Source organism: Protopterus annectens, chromosome 5.part0 (genome assembly GCF_019279795.1).
Source record: "Protopterus annectens isolate FY-2018-M chromosome 5.part0, PAN1.0, whole genome shotgun sequence".
Lineage (NCBI taxonomy): Eukaryota > Metazoa > Chordata > Ceratodontiformes > Protopteridae > Protopterus > Protopterus annectens.
In genome coordinates, this window is record NC_056735.1 from 160,407,104 (window position 1) to 160,424,168 (window position 17,065).

Below are 17,065 nucleotides of genomic sequence, written 5' to 3' on the forward strand. Positions count from 1 at the left end.
GCCAATCTATGTGCAGTATTCTAATTTCATAGGTAGCACTTGGAGACAATAATATGCTCATTAATGTGAGTGCTTACATGCCATCTGAGCTGTTTGATACTCCATCTGTTTCATCCCAAATTTGCTGAAATATCAAGGTGGTTTACTGTGTATATTGTCGCAGAGCTGGCATTTGAATTTGAACTGTATTGTGGTATTGTATATCAAGTTGACACTACCTCTTTCTACTTCCTACACATTCTGTTCTCACAGTTCCCAATTGTCTGCCTTTCATTTCTCCTAACTGATATTTCCTCTCTCTCCCATTTTTTTTGACAGCAAGCCTACCTAAACAGGGTATTCCTTGCAGCTCAGCTCCCATAGAAATACGGAAATGCCTAGTTGCCTACCCTAACAAATTTACTAACTCTGGCACCATTCCTGACTCCGTCAGTGACCACTTTCCTGCATTTGCCCTCCACTCAACCTCCTCCTCCCTACACCAACACCACTACATACACACACGTAACATCAGTAATTTCAACCCCAACATATTCTCAAACTCCCTCAAACAAATGAATTGGAATAGCCAATACTTCCTTGACTACTTTAATGCCACTTTTTTAAATGCTATAAATAATGTATCTACAATAAAAACAAAAAGAATAAAAAACAATTCTGCATGGATAACCAAAGACACCAAACAACTAATGCACCAAAGGGACAAATGGGACAAATCCTGGAAACTATATAAGAAAAATAAACTCCCCGAAACCTTACTTCAATACACGCAGCTCCGTAACCTCGTAAAAAAAACAAATCAGGAGAGACAAAAAAAATCTTACTACATCAAACTTCAGTCCAGCCATAGAAAAAACCCTAAACAATCTGGAACTCTATAAATGCACTTCTCAACCCAGGTTCCAAAAACAATCCCTGCCCAGACCCCAGCAAATCTGATCAAGAATTAGCCTTGTTATTCAACTTTTGCTTTATTGACTCCATACCTGAACTAACCAAAACCTTTTCCAACCACAGTCCTTTCTCTACATGTACCTCCTCCTCCTCTACCACCCTACCTACTGAATCCTCTCACCCCCCCCCCCATTTTCAACCTTAAACCCATATCTACCAACTATATAAAAAATACTTCTCTCCAAACTAAAACCCTGTTCTAACACCCAGGACGATATGCCTTCAATTTTTTTTAAATCTGCTGATGATGGGATTGCATTCCCTATTAGCATTTTAATCAACAGATCCATACAGGAATCTTATGTCCCCAAACTCTAGTGTACAGCATATACTCTACCTCTTCACAAAGGCAGTAAAAACATCAACATCTCTAATTTCCACCCCATAGCGATACTCTCCCCAATCTCCAAACTCGTAGAAAAATGTGTTCCTCTCCAACTTATGCCTTTCCTAATTCAAAACCATCTCCTCACCCCAACCCAACATGGATTCCGATGTGGGCACAGCACTACAACAGCTCTCCTCTCATTCCTAGACACAGTCAACCGTGCCCAAGATTCTGGGAAAATAATATCCACAGTGCTTCTGGATCTCTCCAAGGCATTTGATACTGTTTCCCATACCCATCTACTAAGCCATCTTTCTAACCTAAATCTCTCTCAAAATACCAACTCCTGGTTCTCAAGTGATTTGTCTGACAGATCTCAGGCTCTAAAATGGAGAAAAATTCCTCTCCTTTTATCCATACCTCCACCGATGTACATCAGAGATCTATTCATGATCCAGTGTTGTTCAATATCTTTATCAATACATTTCACTCAGCTATACCCAATGCCAAAGTAATCCAATATGCAGATGACTCAACTTTAGTCTGTTCTGCCACTAATCTCCCTCAACTTCTAACAAAGACCCAGACCACCTTCTCAACCACTGAGGCCTGGATGATCCAAAACTACTTCTCCCTAAATGCAAACAAATCCAAAATATTATTTTTCCTCCCATCAAAATTCTTCCCTTTTGACAAAACCTCTTTCCAAGTTCTAAGCCAAAACAACTCTCCTATTGAAATCGTCCCCCATGTCAAATTGTTAGGCGTGATTATAGATGAGCACCTAAAATCTGACAGCCATATTCTTCAAAAATAAAGAAAACCCACCAATAACTTGGTATGCTATACAGGAACAATCACTTCCTTTCACCCCATACCAGACACACTCTTGCCTCTACTTACCTCCTTACCTCCTTCTCTCTCTAATGTACGGCGTACCCCTATTAACCAACCTATCTGCATCCATCACTTCTAAATTAGAAAACTGTTATAAAAATATTTCCAAATTTGCCACTAACTCCAAAAACTCTTCCCATCACTGTATTGCCTTCACTCTCTAAATTGGTTAGAACTCCCAAACTATCTGGACTACCTCCATCTCATCACAGCTCATAGACTACTCTTCATCCCCACCAAATGCCCTGCCCTTACAAACATCCTTCTCCCTTACATCCCTAACAGAACTCTTAGGTCATCTCACCAAAACTTACTTACTGTCCATAAACCTAACCGTCCACCAGGACAACTACTCCTCTCTTTTTCCTTAGTCAAAAAATGGAATCTTCTTCTTCCTACCTTAAGAACAATGGAGAAGGTGGAAAATTGTAAAACTCAGCTTCATTCCTATCTCTCCTCTATCTGGAAATGTACCTGCATTCTTCCAACTTAGCTCATCCCTCCCTTCTAACCCTTCTACATCTAAGCTTTATTCCATCTACATTATACTAACCTTCTCTACAAAAGGAATAATAACACTCACCAATAATCTACCTTTTCTAAATTTCAACCTTTCGTATCTCAAAATCTTGCTTATTCAAATAAGTTATTGTAAACATGACTTCAAACTTACTAATGTTCTCAACTTGATAACTACAATTGGTTTTCTCAGACCAATTTTTTAAATACTTTTCTTTGATTTGTATATGTATTTGTATTGCAGCGGTAGCGTTGTTGCCTCACAGCAAGAGGTTCTCCCGTTCGATTCTCGGCTGGAGTGCGGGGAGTGCTTTCTGTGTGAAGTCTGCATGTCCTCTCCGCGGTTGGGTGGGCATTCGAAAGACATGCATAAATGGGCGTATCTTCGTTGAAGGTTGAACGTCAAGCTGGCACCTAGGCGTTCTTCAAAATCTACTGCTAGTCATTAGCGGACCAGAGTTCTGCTGTGGCGACCCCTAACCGGGAAAAGCCAAAGGACAACAACAACAACAACAACTTTGCATTTGCTGTGTACTTATATTCTGTCTTTATTTGTATTTTGTATCCTACTGTATTCTGTATTGTTGGAGCTTTTCTCCCTGGGCCTCCACTGAAAATGGGCTCCCTGGGCCCAGTGGACTTTCCCGGTCATCAAACTGAAATAAATAAATAAATATAGCAGATGTAAAGATAGTGCAGGCTCTACAACACTGTTAGTTGCTAATGGATTGCAACTGTGAATGGTTATTGGAAGAGAGAAAGAATACACAATAACTCAGGCTACCTTCCCAGCAGTGGGTATGTCACTCAGGATACACTTACAGAGTGCAGAAGTAACTTTAGTAAGCTTCTAAATTTAACTAAACAGCACACATTTTTCATTTTTGTTCGATAATATCCAAACTCTCCTGTCTGTGCTGGTAAATGTTTTTTGCTGCTGTATTTTTTATCACACAGTTAAAGGAGAATGATACACAATGCACTATAGACTGCATGTCTGAGATTACAGCACAGATAAGGGAAGAATGAACACAATACAAAGAGAAGGCAAAGCTGCATTTGTGTAAAAATATTCATAAATGGTTGTGTAATCACTCAGTGCACTGAATATGTAAGCAACACATGTACAATTAACTGAGAATGTACATGTGTATGCCCTGTTAATAGTATAGAGGAAATGGGAATTGCTTCTATGCACATGATTTGCTTTCTTGCTGCAAAGCTGTGTCTGTGGCAAGGGAGATAACACACTCCCACTGTGTTTTGTAGCTTCATTAGTATGATAGTTCTCATCCAGAGCTGTGTAAAATCATGTAACATGTTAAAATGTTTTGTTTTTTTAATATTAATATTTGTGCTGCTTAGCACACATATGGTGAAATTTGTCAATATTTAAAATTTAATTTCATCTTGGAATCGGATAATATAACCAGCATAAATTACACATTTTGTAAAGATGTTGAGGCACACAAGACATAAGATAGTTAGAACATGGTTTGAGTCCCACATTATTTTTTAAGCATAAATGATAGTAATAATTTTTAACAAAGAAAATGTATTTTTCCTGTTGCCTGTATGGACTGCTCATTGCTCACCTGTGCGCAGATATGCCTCATGGCTGCAAACAAACCAGATTCATTGTAACTTGCGAAAAAGGCACATGGTTACTTCTTTCACCCTCTTTCACGCAAACACGCTAAATGGTCTTGGGTGGTAGTCAGCACTCATATACAACACCTGCAGATAAACAACACCAGTAGACAAAAAAAATACATTGTAACTTGCAAAAAAAGATACTCTGTTACTTGCTCTGCTTTCCTGCAAGCAAGCACTGTAAGTGATGTTGTGAGGCAGTCAGTGCTCTGGACAGTAAGGACTATAAAAATACACCTGCTGCCTAGTTTTCCTTGTTGCAACAGGTGTAAGTTCATGGCTGCAATACAGGTGAGCCAGGGTTCTAATCTAGCATACTCCAATTTTTATTAATGCTATTCCATTTAATTTTATATGAAAATTAACAATAAAAAAGATAATTGTATATAACAATAATTATGTATAGCAGTTGATATCATATGAATTATATGTGTGACTGAGGGTATCCTGACAATTATGTTTCTGTAATTAAAAGTTTCCTTTCTGCTCTGGGATGGACTTCATACTTTACTGATAGTCAGCTACCCTACTCACATAACATGAGTACAGCTGAAAAACAGAATGCATTGTGTGGATTGACGCATAACTTAGAAATATTTCCTGAAAGCAATACAAGTATGTGCATTTCCAATATATTGTAACACATTACTCCTGCATCACACATGAGAATGCATAAACCAGGACCTTGTCAGGTTACACACATACATGGTTAACTGAAGTGCAGCACCACTCACTCTTTAATGTGTCTACAGTATATAATTAATGAGCTTGCCTGACAAGCACTTCTGTGGCAATGAGGAAAAAATGCTTATGTGAGGGAATAGGTATTCTTAATCTTACATAGGTTTGAATCCCACATTGTACAAATTACTTTTAACAGTGTGTAAGGCCCCACAAAATATGTGTCAAGTCATACAATTTAGACCCACCCAATTTATGTTTTAAAAGCCAAATCATTTAATAGGTAAAGGTTTATAGGTGAATGCTAGGCTAACTACCCTGATGGGTCATTTTAAGCCTAGGTAACAACCCAAGTTCAGAATCAAACCTACCAACTTGTGTTTATTAGGTAAAGATCTTAACCATTATGTCAAATCCACCCCCCCCCCCAGCAAATAAGCTATAAATTAATGTCAACTGTCACATTACCCCTCCTATATCATAAACTGCCTTCCTCTCTGTTTGGACATGTTGCTCTGTGCTTAACATTGTGCAGACATGGTTGGCCTGGTTGTGTGGGTTTGCACACTAGCCATAAAATGCAATATCATGAATTGACAGGAGAACACTTTGTTGTTGGATGACCTGTGTAGACATGTCAGGAGCTGGTAAAGATGGAGCTTAAGTCATGGCTCAAAGATGGGGTGCAGAAGAATCAAGAATATTCATTGCACTTCACGGAAAGTGCCACAGATGTAGGCTGTTGCAAGGGGACTATACCGGGTCTCATTATAAATTGGAGGCTTGGAACAGTCTAGCCAAGGCTGTCTCCAATGTGACTGGCATTCCACACACTGGGGAGCAATACAGATATCATTACAATGACCTGAAACTGTGCAGACAGGAACAAGTCAACCAGTGACTGGATGAGTTTAGGACTGCTGATATCCAACAGTTGTGTAATCATACAGATAAAGGTACTTTAACTGATATAGAAAGCTGTAGATAACCAAGACTGGAATGCATAATGATTTTCTTTTTTTCTCTCTTTATTTATTTTTCAGCTGCTCAGGAGATTTCACTGAACAGGGAGGTCTATGCTGAATGCTTAGAAAGACTAAGAGACGCAAGGGGTATGTATGCAGCACAAATTAACATTGCTTTATTAAAATTATTGTTCTTCCACACATTGCTAACAAATTAAGTATGCATATTTTAACTGTAAAAGTAAACATGCATGCTTTATTCTGCAGGAGTCAAGTGTAATGCTGTATTCAGATGGCGTGGGTTCAAATCCCACAAGTAACAATTACAGGCTAATAAAAAATATTTAATATTAATTTCAACAAAATTGCATAAGTGCTATGTTGTTAACTTAATTTTCAATATTTAAAAAAATATGTACAGTATGTGCATATTGCAAGAATTATTTGGAATAATTTTCAGTCCGATTTTGGATTTTTAAAAAGTATAGTTGACGTAAAAGTAAACAATATATTTTTATTGTACTAAATGATTGTATGTGACATATAATGGTTCTAATTATCTTTTTATTCTTTTTTTTTCTGTTACCCCAACCATTATCTGCCTTTTTATTTTATATGTGTCATCACACCATTCTGCTATCATAATTTTCTGACAACTAACAAAATGATTTCCAGCACAGGGAGGTAGGTCAAGTGCTGTGGATTAGCCTGCCACCCCTCCAATTGTTGCCACACCAATGCCAAACACATCTGGGACACAACCACCAAGTACTGCCTCTGCAGCCCCTGTGCTACCTGGGCTCTCAACATCAGGTAGCATTACCCCAACAGCTGGTACCGTGGTACCCTCTGGGAGTGTTGGTAAGGGGGGAATTTGTCAACCACCAGGAGCTACCAGGTATGGTGGATCAGGTCTTGGAATGTAGCACTTGGGCAAGCCTCAGCCATCTGGAGAAGTTGGTTGTGGGAATGCAAAGAAACCCAAATGTCAAGCAATCTAACAGGAAGCTAAGGAAGGGGACAATGATGATGATTCTGAGGGTGAGGACAAGATTTTCACTGTACCCCATGCTTGACAGGCATTGCCTCTGATGTCTCCTCCCTATTACCAATTCATGGTGTCTTCCAACCTTTTGTGTCCCTCACCATCCCTGTGTCTGTTTTGTTTGTCCTGTTTGTCTGCACCTGCTTCCTCACCTGCACTACTTACCTGACCCGGACATTCATATACTCTTTCCCCAACATTCCTCTATTTTTGAAATAAAATAAAAAAATGGGCACATGCCTCACAAAAAAAAAATTGTCCCATACATAGCTCTCCACTTTGCATGTCTCTTCTTGATACATTTGACTCAGTCCAATTGGCTATACAACATGATTGTGTTGTTGTCACCCATCTGTGTTGTAGTGACAGTTCAGATTCATCCAATTATCTATCCCTGTTTATATTACACTATTGAAGAACTGGATAGCTATGGTTCTTTCCTAATTCCCTCCTCCACATTCCTATATTGTTTTCTCTTTGTTCTTCCCCCTGCTTGCCCAGAAATGTCACCACTTTCCTTTCTACCCCATTTCACACCTTTAATATGGTCAAAAAATTGAATCATACACCAAACACATGGCAGAAATGCACCCTAATAAAGCCTTTCACTTTTTGTTCTCTGTGTTTTCGCAGAGTTTGGCATCACACACCAATGCCTGAGTGACGGTGAATGGCTCTTCATGTCCTATGGCATCAGTCACACTAGTGTGATAAACTCCATGCAATGCTGCTTAAACTCACTGCGCCAAAGGAACACAGAGTTAAAGCATAGTATAGGCAGTACTTTAAAACATTTACTCTAACAGTTATGTAGACTGCTGAGTGTACAAAAATGCAAATCTATATGTGTACTGTAGAAATAAATCTGTTGACTGATGTTTATTTTTATACAATACTTCACTCTAGTCATTGCTTCTCACATTTGCAGGAATTATCACACTTACTTATGTAATGCCATCCTGACATCATGTGTAAAAAATGTAGATTGATAGTATTTTGTTAAATTTGTTGTATCCAAGACTGTTTTCTAAGTTTCTGACCCAGAAATTGTAGTTTGCGCAGTATTTCCATCCCTTTCAACTTTCTGCTTTAAAAGCCCATGAATGTGTTTGCATTTGTTTAAGCTCCGTGGATCCAGATTTGGCATCCTGCAGACTACAAGAGCAACAGGGAGGAGAAAGAGATACTCGAAGTGCCTCCATTTTGATATTTTTCCAGAATTTACTGCTTTCTGCACTTGTTTTTAGTCATTTTTAATTTAACTGCATTTATTTGAAATGTATTTCCCTTAATATTGCTACACATTCAAGTGTGCTAGCTTACACTGCATTTAAAGCGCTTTTTCTGTTGTTTTAGCTGCTTTTCTGTAAAAAAAAAAAGTTCTAAGCTTGTTTCCTGTAACTAGTCTACTCCAGATACAGATCTGATGTATCCAGGACTGTTTTGTAAGTTTCTGAGTCCCTGAGACTTTTCTGTGTTGGAGGGAATCCTTCCAGTTATCAGTGGGAGTGGTAAGCACTAGGTAGCCTATCTACCACAAGAGAAGTGGTTTCTGGCCCAAAAATTGTAGTTTATTGGCTGTTTGGGCAGTTTTTCCATCCCGTTCAACTTTCTGGTTTAAAATCCTGTGTTTCCACGAGTTTGCACAATGTGCAGTGGTGCTCAGCTGAAGTAAACTATTACCAGTCCCAGAAAGACTGCTCTTCAATTTTTCCCTTAGAATGTGCTTGTTCTTTTACTTCTTGTACTTCAATTAGCTTAATCGACTAGCACTTTAACAGGCTTTTGTAGCATTTATTGTAGCACACTTAGGTGCTCTCAGTACTAGCTGTTCCTACGCAGTAACAGCACCAGTACTTATTAGTTATGACCACCCCTCCTGGTATGATTGCAGGGCAATTTTCTGTGCTTTCTCCAGCTAGCATGGGGCACTTGGGCATTCTGAGATAGCATGGCAACTGTCTCATGTACACAGACGACCCTCTCCTCTTACCTCCCAACATGCATAGATGTGAGAGATATACTTATATCACTAAAGTGGAAGCAGTGCACTCTCCAGCCAAGACTGGACTAGCTGGTCTCGGAGAAGGTCAAAACTTGCAACTCACTACATGGAACACACATCCCTCCAAAACACCAACCATCACAACTTACACATAGAAACACAAACCATACACCCACCTTTGCAGAGGCTCTCAATAAAAATTTACCCAAACAACAGAGACACCAGAGACAGAAAAGCACTCGACCACCACAACACAACACCAGCCTCAAAACACATAGCTAACAACCACAGTGTGTCCCTCAACCTAAGCCCTTAAAGCAGAACACTTTGCCCAATGTACTAATCATATGAGACTCAGTTGTGAGGCATACTGGTGTCCCACTCACTAGGTTGAACAAGGAGAAGATGACAGTCAGTTGTCTATCAGGTGCCAGGATCCACTACATAACACATGCAGTCAGGTCACTCCACAAGTACAAATATGACTCTGACATTGTCCATATGGGAGTGTATGACCTTAGACATACAACCCTGGATTACATGAAAAGAGATGTGATGGAGCTCTCGGATTATGTGGCCCAGGCAGGTATGACCCTAACCCTGAGAAGTATTCTACCATCACCCAGAATGATACCACAGTACGAGCAGAAAATGATTGACTACAACAATTGGCTAAGTTTCTGGTGTCATTCTAAGGGGATCCGGTATCTGTCTGCCTGTGACGACATGATCGACAGACCTCGATGCTCTGCTAGAGATGGCCTTCATCTGTCACCCCTGGGATTCTGGCTACTGGCTAAGGCTGTTCTCATCCCTATAGTGCCTTTTTTAGGCAGTGTTTTAAAAACCAAAATTCCACCATAACAACTACAAACAAATGCAATCTCAGGGTCATGCTGCTCAATATTAGAAGTCTAAATCTCAAGATACACTCATTCAAAGCCTTCCTCAAAATGGAGAACGCCAACATCTGTGCTGTAACAGAGACCTGGTTTAAAGAGGCAGAAAGTACCCCTGCACTCCCAGGCTACAACTCATTCCATACATTTCAGCCCAAGAATACTGCCAGAAGCTCCAAAGGTCGTGGTGTCTCCATATTCATAAAGGATACACACACCTCTAGACTGGTTGACCAGCATAATGCACCCGAGATACTCTAGGTACAACTTACACTGGGTAAGACAGAGACACAAGACATAGCCTGCTACAGAACCCCTACAATGTCCCGAGACTCTCACTCCAACTTCCTAAGCACCCTGAAATCTATCAAGGTCAAGCCCAATACTCTCATACTGGGTGTCTTCAACTACCCTTCCATCAACTGGGAAAACTATTCTAGTACCAATGTACAAGCCCACCGCTTCCAGGAATTTATCAGTTCCAATGCCCTGGACCAGCTCATTCTGACCCCTACTAGAGGAAGTAATATCCTCAACCTGGTTATCACCAACATGGGAGACCATTGCTCCACACCTATAGTCAATTCCTCCCTGGTTAAATCTGACCACAAACTGATCACCATGGAAATCTCCATCTCACCTACAACCTACACCCCCTGCTAAGGTGACCACCCTGAAAAACTTCTCCAAAGCTGACTTTGGGCTCCTAAAAACAGAAGTGGCTAACCTCTCAGCACCCATGCCAATGGAAAATAGATGCATGACTGCCGAATCATACACCAGTGCACTGTACGAGCACATACACAAATGCATGAATCTTGCCATACCAAATACAACCAAGACTCTCTCCTCCAAAAAAGGAAGCCAATCTGGTGGTCCCCAGCCATCAATAAACTCTACAACCGAAGGAAGAAACTGTTGCAGAACAAAATGAAGTCACAAGATTCCCTTATCAGACTCAACAAAAATTTAAGATCTCTTATCAAATCCTCTAAAGCCAGTTATGAAGGCAGAATTGCAGATGACACCAAAAACAACCACAAAGCCTTCTATAGCTATGTCAAGAACCTCCAAGGCAATACCCAGATTTGCTCTGAGTTACTACACAATGGTACCTCCTATACTGAGCCAACAGATATAGCCAACATACTGGATAATAGATTCAGTACCAACTTTACCCTACTCTCCCCCCAAAGGCCCTTTCACAATACCATAAGAAAGCCTGGTACCCACCATTTCTGTGGCACAGGTAAAATTTGCATTGTCCAAAACCAATAATACAGCATCCATGGGACCTAATAATATCCCTGGCTGCTTCCTACATGAGCTACAAAATGAAATGGCACCACACCTGTGTGCCCTGTTCAATCACAGCCTTACCTCAGGCATTGTCCCTAACAAATGGTGCTCTGCTACATTCATCCCTCTCCATAAAGGGGGGAGCAACTACAGACCCTGGGAACTATCGCCTCATTAGCCTGACAAGTCTGGTATGCAAAGCTATGGAGCACATCATCCTGGACCTGCTCAACAAAGATATAGGCAATCTCCAAACTCTTGACCCCACACAGTTTGGCTTTGTCAAGGGGAGATCCTGCCTGCTGAACCTGGTTGATTTCTTCGAGGCAGTCATCAAGGCTGTGGATGGGGGTAAGACAGTGCATACAGCCTACCTTGACCTGGCCAAGGCCTTTGATACCATTCCCCACTCAGGTATCATTGATAAACTCACCAAACTAGGCATCAATCCTTATATCATTAGGTGGGTTGCAAACTGGCTCACAGACAGGACCCACAGAGTGAAAGTTATGGATTCCAAGTCAGACTGTTGACCAGTCACAAGTGGAATCCCAAAGGGCTTGGTCCTGGGCCCTCTGCTGTTTGGCATCTACTTCTCAAAAGTCCAGGCCAACACAGAGGGACTCTGGCTGACCACGTTCACTGATGACTGCAAGTTAGGAGTCATTATCAACTCCCCAAGTGATGCAGACATCCTACAAAAGGGCCTCTCTGAGACCAATGACTGGTGTCGGAACCCTGGCTTTAAGCTTAATGCTAAAATATGCATTATCATTCCCTTTGGAAAAAAGTCAGTTCCTATGAATTACCACATCGATGGGAGCCCACTAAACACTGAAAGGGCCATAAGAGATCTGGGCACCCAGGTCGACAGCCACCTCACCTTCAACAATCACATTGCCACTGTGCTCAGAAAGTCCTTCCATGTGGCACATCTTATAACCAAAGGTTTCGCTTCCAGAAAGAAAGAGGTCATTATCCCTCTCTACTCATCCCTCATTAGACCAATCATTGAATATAACGCCTCATTTGGCATGTACCTGACCAGATACCTACAACTGCTGGAAAGACCACAAAAGTACCTCCCAAAAGGATCCTAGGCCTGAAACACATGTCCTACATGGACAAATTCAAGAAACTTCAGCTGTTTTCAGTCTCTTATTATCTACTCAGAGGTGATCTCTGCTTGACTTACAAAGCCATGTCCAACCCAGCCTTACTTGAAATGCTACACCTAAAGAAATACCAATCCCCCCATGCCACATGCTCCAGAGATCACACCCTCACTACCACAATAAACAAAACATGCGGGAGGGACAGGTTCATCTCCCACAGACTGCCCACACTCTGGAATAAGCTTCCCATTTATGTCAAGCAGAGCACCTCACTGGCCCTCTTCAAGAGAAATCTCGACGAGTGGATGGGTAACAGAAAGTTTACCCCAGGGATCACTCCAGCTGCTCTACTAGATAGAGGCACTGTGAACTAACATCAGGTGGCACAGTGCCAGGGCAATATTTTGGGGCTAGGCTTGTAAAGGCTCCAGGGCCATTAGCCTAGTACACACCTATGACCCTATGAACCTTGATTTGAAACCTGTGTTATTTGTGCTCTAACTTTCCACAGTGAAAGCTAGGCAGCGGATGTATTTCTAATACTCAGTACTGTCTAAAGTGCTGATGGCTGTTCCTCGCCACTTAGCTGATTTTGGCACAGGAAGGTGAACCAATAGAATGATTGCTATTTTCCCATTTAATCAGAGACCTGCATTTGCATGAAACACATTCACCTCATTTGTAATATGTCTGTATAGTGTGTCAAGCCACTCACACACAGCTTTACAATGAAAAACATATATGCATATGATGTTCAGTTGCTGTAATTATGTGACTTAGGTAGTTATATAACTGTGTGAAGACTTCACTGTGTAGCATGTGATGCTGCACACCCAAGGTTGTATTTGGAGGTGTTGTCACAAATCATTTTTAAATAAGTACAAAATTATATGGGAATACACAACTAAGTGCACAGCTGTTTGCGGATGTCGCCACACATACTCAACCATAGGAAACAGACAATCTGCTAGCTGACAGATTTGCATCAAGCTTCACCCCCCCCCTCCCCTTCCACACTGGACATCACCCAGAGCATACATGCAAACATTACTCAACTTATATTCACAAGACAGCAGCTCATCCATGCACTCTCTAGGGCTAAAAACATAGCATCAATGGGCCCTGACAATATCCCAGGTTGTCTTTTCAATGACTTGCAGTCTGACCTAGCAGACACATTTGGATTCCTACTTACCACAGCCTCCAAACAGAATATGTTCTGGTAGAAATGTGTACAGCAACAATCATCCATCTGAACAATGTGGGACCATCACCTGACCCAGGGAAATTATAGAGCCATAAGCCTGACTCACCTCATCTGTAAGGCAATGAAAGGAATCATCATGGACCTTATCAAAAAGGACACAGGTAATCTCCCAACTGCGTACACAACCATTTTTTGATTCATTAAGGATACATCTTGTCCTATAAATCTGACTTCTTCAAGAAGGTCACCAAGGGCATGGATGAGAGAAAGAATGTGCATCCTGCCTAACTAGACCTGGCCAAGGCATTTGACACAAATCCACACTTGGGTATTACAGATAAACTGTCTCATCTGGCCATAAACACATATGTTACCAAATGGGTAGCCAAATGTATCACCAATAGGACACAGACTGTCAAAGTGTGTGAATTCACCATTAGCAAGAAGCCAGTGACCAGAGCGGTACCACAGGGTTCTGTACTACACAATTTGCTGTTCAGTATTTACTTCCCAGAAATTAATGCAAACTTAGACAGCCTTTGTCTTACCAACTTTGTCAACAACTGCAAAATATGGACAATCATTGAATCCACAAAAACTATTGATATACTGGAGAAACTATTAATGCACAAAAATGATTTGTGCCAGAGCCATGAAAGCACACTAAATGAACACAAAAACATAATTATTTCCTTTGGAAAAGCAAATATCTAAGCTAATTACAATCTAGATATCACACCCCTATGAGTACACCCAGTGGTGCATGATCTGGGCACTCAGTTACATAGTAATTGGAAAGTTGACCACCATGTGTACACAGTGGTAACAGATCCCTTGTATGTGGCACAGCTCTTAAGTATAAGCAGACCATCCACAACAAATGGCATTATAATGCCATTGTGCTCAAGCCTCATCACACCAGTCATTGAGTACAATGCACCCTTTTGCATGTAACTGAACACACATCTGCAACAGCTGGACCAACACAAGATCTTTTGCACAAAGAAGATACATGGTGTAAACATGAAGTCATATGCAGAAATATTTAAAACCCTATCACTATTATATCTACAACAGACTACTAAGGCTCAATATGTGTTTGGCCTACTTGACACCCTCCAATCTGTCATTGATGGCAATGCTACACATTAATGCAAACTCCACAATGGTTAGTCATTCCAAGGATGTTAACCTAGCCTCTGACATAATAAATTATGTTGGAGAGGTAGATATATCTCTCAGACACTACTCCTTGGAAACATGCTTGCCATTCACATAAAGCAAAGTCCTGTCCTGACCCTCTTCAAGTGCAACCAAGATCAATAGATGGTTAATCATGATTGTATTGCTGTTGATGCTCTTATGTCCCTCATGGGTAAATGCAGTTGATATTAGATAACATAGCACAGGAGCATCGCTCTGTGAATATTGTTCAAATAGCTATTGAAAATTGTATAACTCATGTTAAATATGGCTAGGCTTTTATGGGATCTTGAGACTTTAGCCTAGTACTCTCCTATGTACCTATAAACCTATGAAGTTCAATTGTATCTAAGGTACAGCTAGTGTGACAGTATAGCATCATGAACTTACAAGTACATTACTTCAGTATTACCACTTGATAGATTGCTTTAACACATATGCATGCATGTCAAGATGTCTTGGTAGTATAACATTTTCCATGGCAATATCAGGGTGACAATGATCATGTGGCACATGTCTTGGGTTTCACATGTGCTGATAGAAAGTGTGCTCCATGTATTGTTGGTATGTGAACAATATCACAGTGACAGCTTCCTCTCTCATTGAAGCTAGACTTTGCAGTGCTGTAGTTTCTGTGCACATGAGCATAACTTATGTATTGCCATGAGTATCATATAGTGCTGTACCATTCATTATGATGGATCACTTCAGAATTCACACATCAATTGTAGATGCTGAAGACCATAACTATTGCTGTTACATGTTTTTACCTTTCTCTATGCATGTCCACCATAAAGAAAACTACATGCCGAAACATTCATTTCCTTAAAGAGTGTTAAATCTAGGAGGCTGTGCATGCAATAGTCAGCTGTGTGTAAGGAATCCACTCATACTAGTGTGTTGTTTTTAAGTGTTGTTATCCATATGGCCAATACCTGTGTCATCCAGGGATGCTTTACTCAAGTGTATCACTTTTGCTAGAGTGAGCTCCCATACATCTTGTTGTCCATGCATAAGTATCCTTGGTGATGCATAACCATTAGGAGCTGACAGTGAAGACTTCCCTTCAAGGTGTTTTACAAGATGCATGTGTGATACGCCTTTCTGTGATGCCCCCAGTAAAAATACAGCTCATTACAACATTGATGGCATGGGGTACATTTTTGAAGGTGTGGATTGTGGCTTATGTGTCACGCAAAATTCTCAACTGGATGGGATTGCCCCTAATTTAAATTACAGGTGTAACACTGTCCTTCTTAACACCTCCAAAAAGTGGTCATTTTTGAGTAAGTTGTGTTGAATTCCCCTTACAGATTATTGACAAATCATTACAGTTGTAGAAATGTGTTACTACAGAACATGTATAATAACTTAGAATTGCATATTTTATGTCAATGTCACAGATTAATGGTGGTATTATTTTAAAATTGTCCATGATTATGCCTGCTTCTGTCTAATGTTGTCCATGAGGCTGTTGCTGTGTGCACCTGATTGGTTGAGAGTTATGCTGACATTTCAGTTATATTTATGCAACTCATTTTCTACACCTACACAATATACATATACCCCCATTTTATATATCATCCTTGTTAAATGTCTTCTCCAATGATCATGTCAGGATGTTTATGTCACAACCAATCATCTCCATTGATATGTAACCTTGTGTGACAGTCACATGATATACTATAATGTATGATGACATAAATATTCTCACACACAAGGTGTAACCAGCAGTATGTACTGTGCTATGTACATATGTGATTAATGTTATGCTACTGACTTACATTGACATGCCCTTATCTGGTGTACATCACCATGTTTCACATGTCCTTTTCCTCTTTTTCCTTCCTAACATTCACGTTTGTGGCCCTTTTCAATACACACACTTCCCCAGAGTATTGTATTTATACTGCATTCTATGTACCCCTGGTGATCACCACAAATCCATTATTTCTTATGCCAAACACATGTTGTATCATACAATGCACTGAGTACACTTTTCCATAATGTGTTATTACCACATTCATTACATTCATTTTAACCCTGGTAAACTTATTAGCATCTTCTATATGCCTTTTGTGCCATGAAACCTCGCTTAGCATGCATATTTGATTAGCAATGCTGCTAATCACACAAACACGTAAACTCCATGTAGACTCAGCACAAAGTATATATGGAGTTTATTGAATCCCCAGGAATGTCTTCTTGATAAAGTGCTTATGTTTTTCCAACATTTTTGTCAGTCTCTTTTTTTAAACATATCATGTTTCGGAGTAGTATCCCACATTCCTCCTG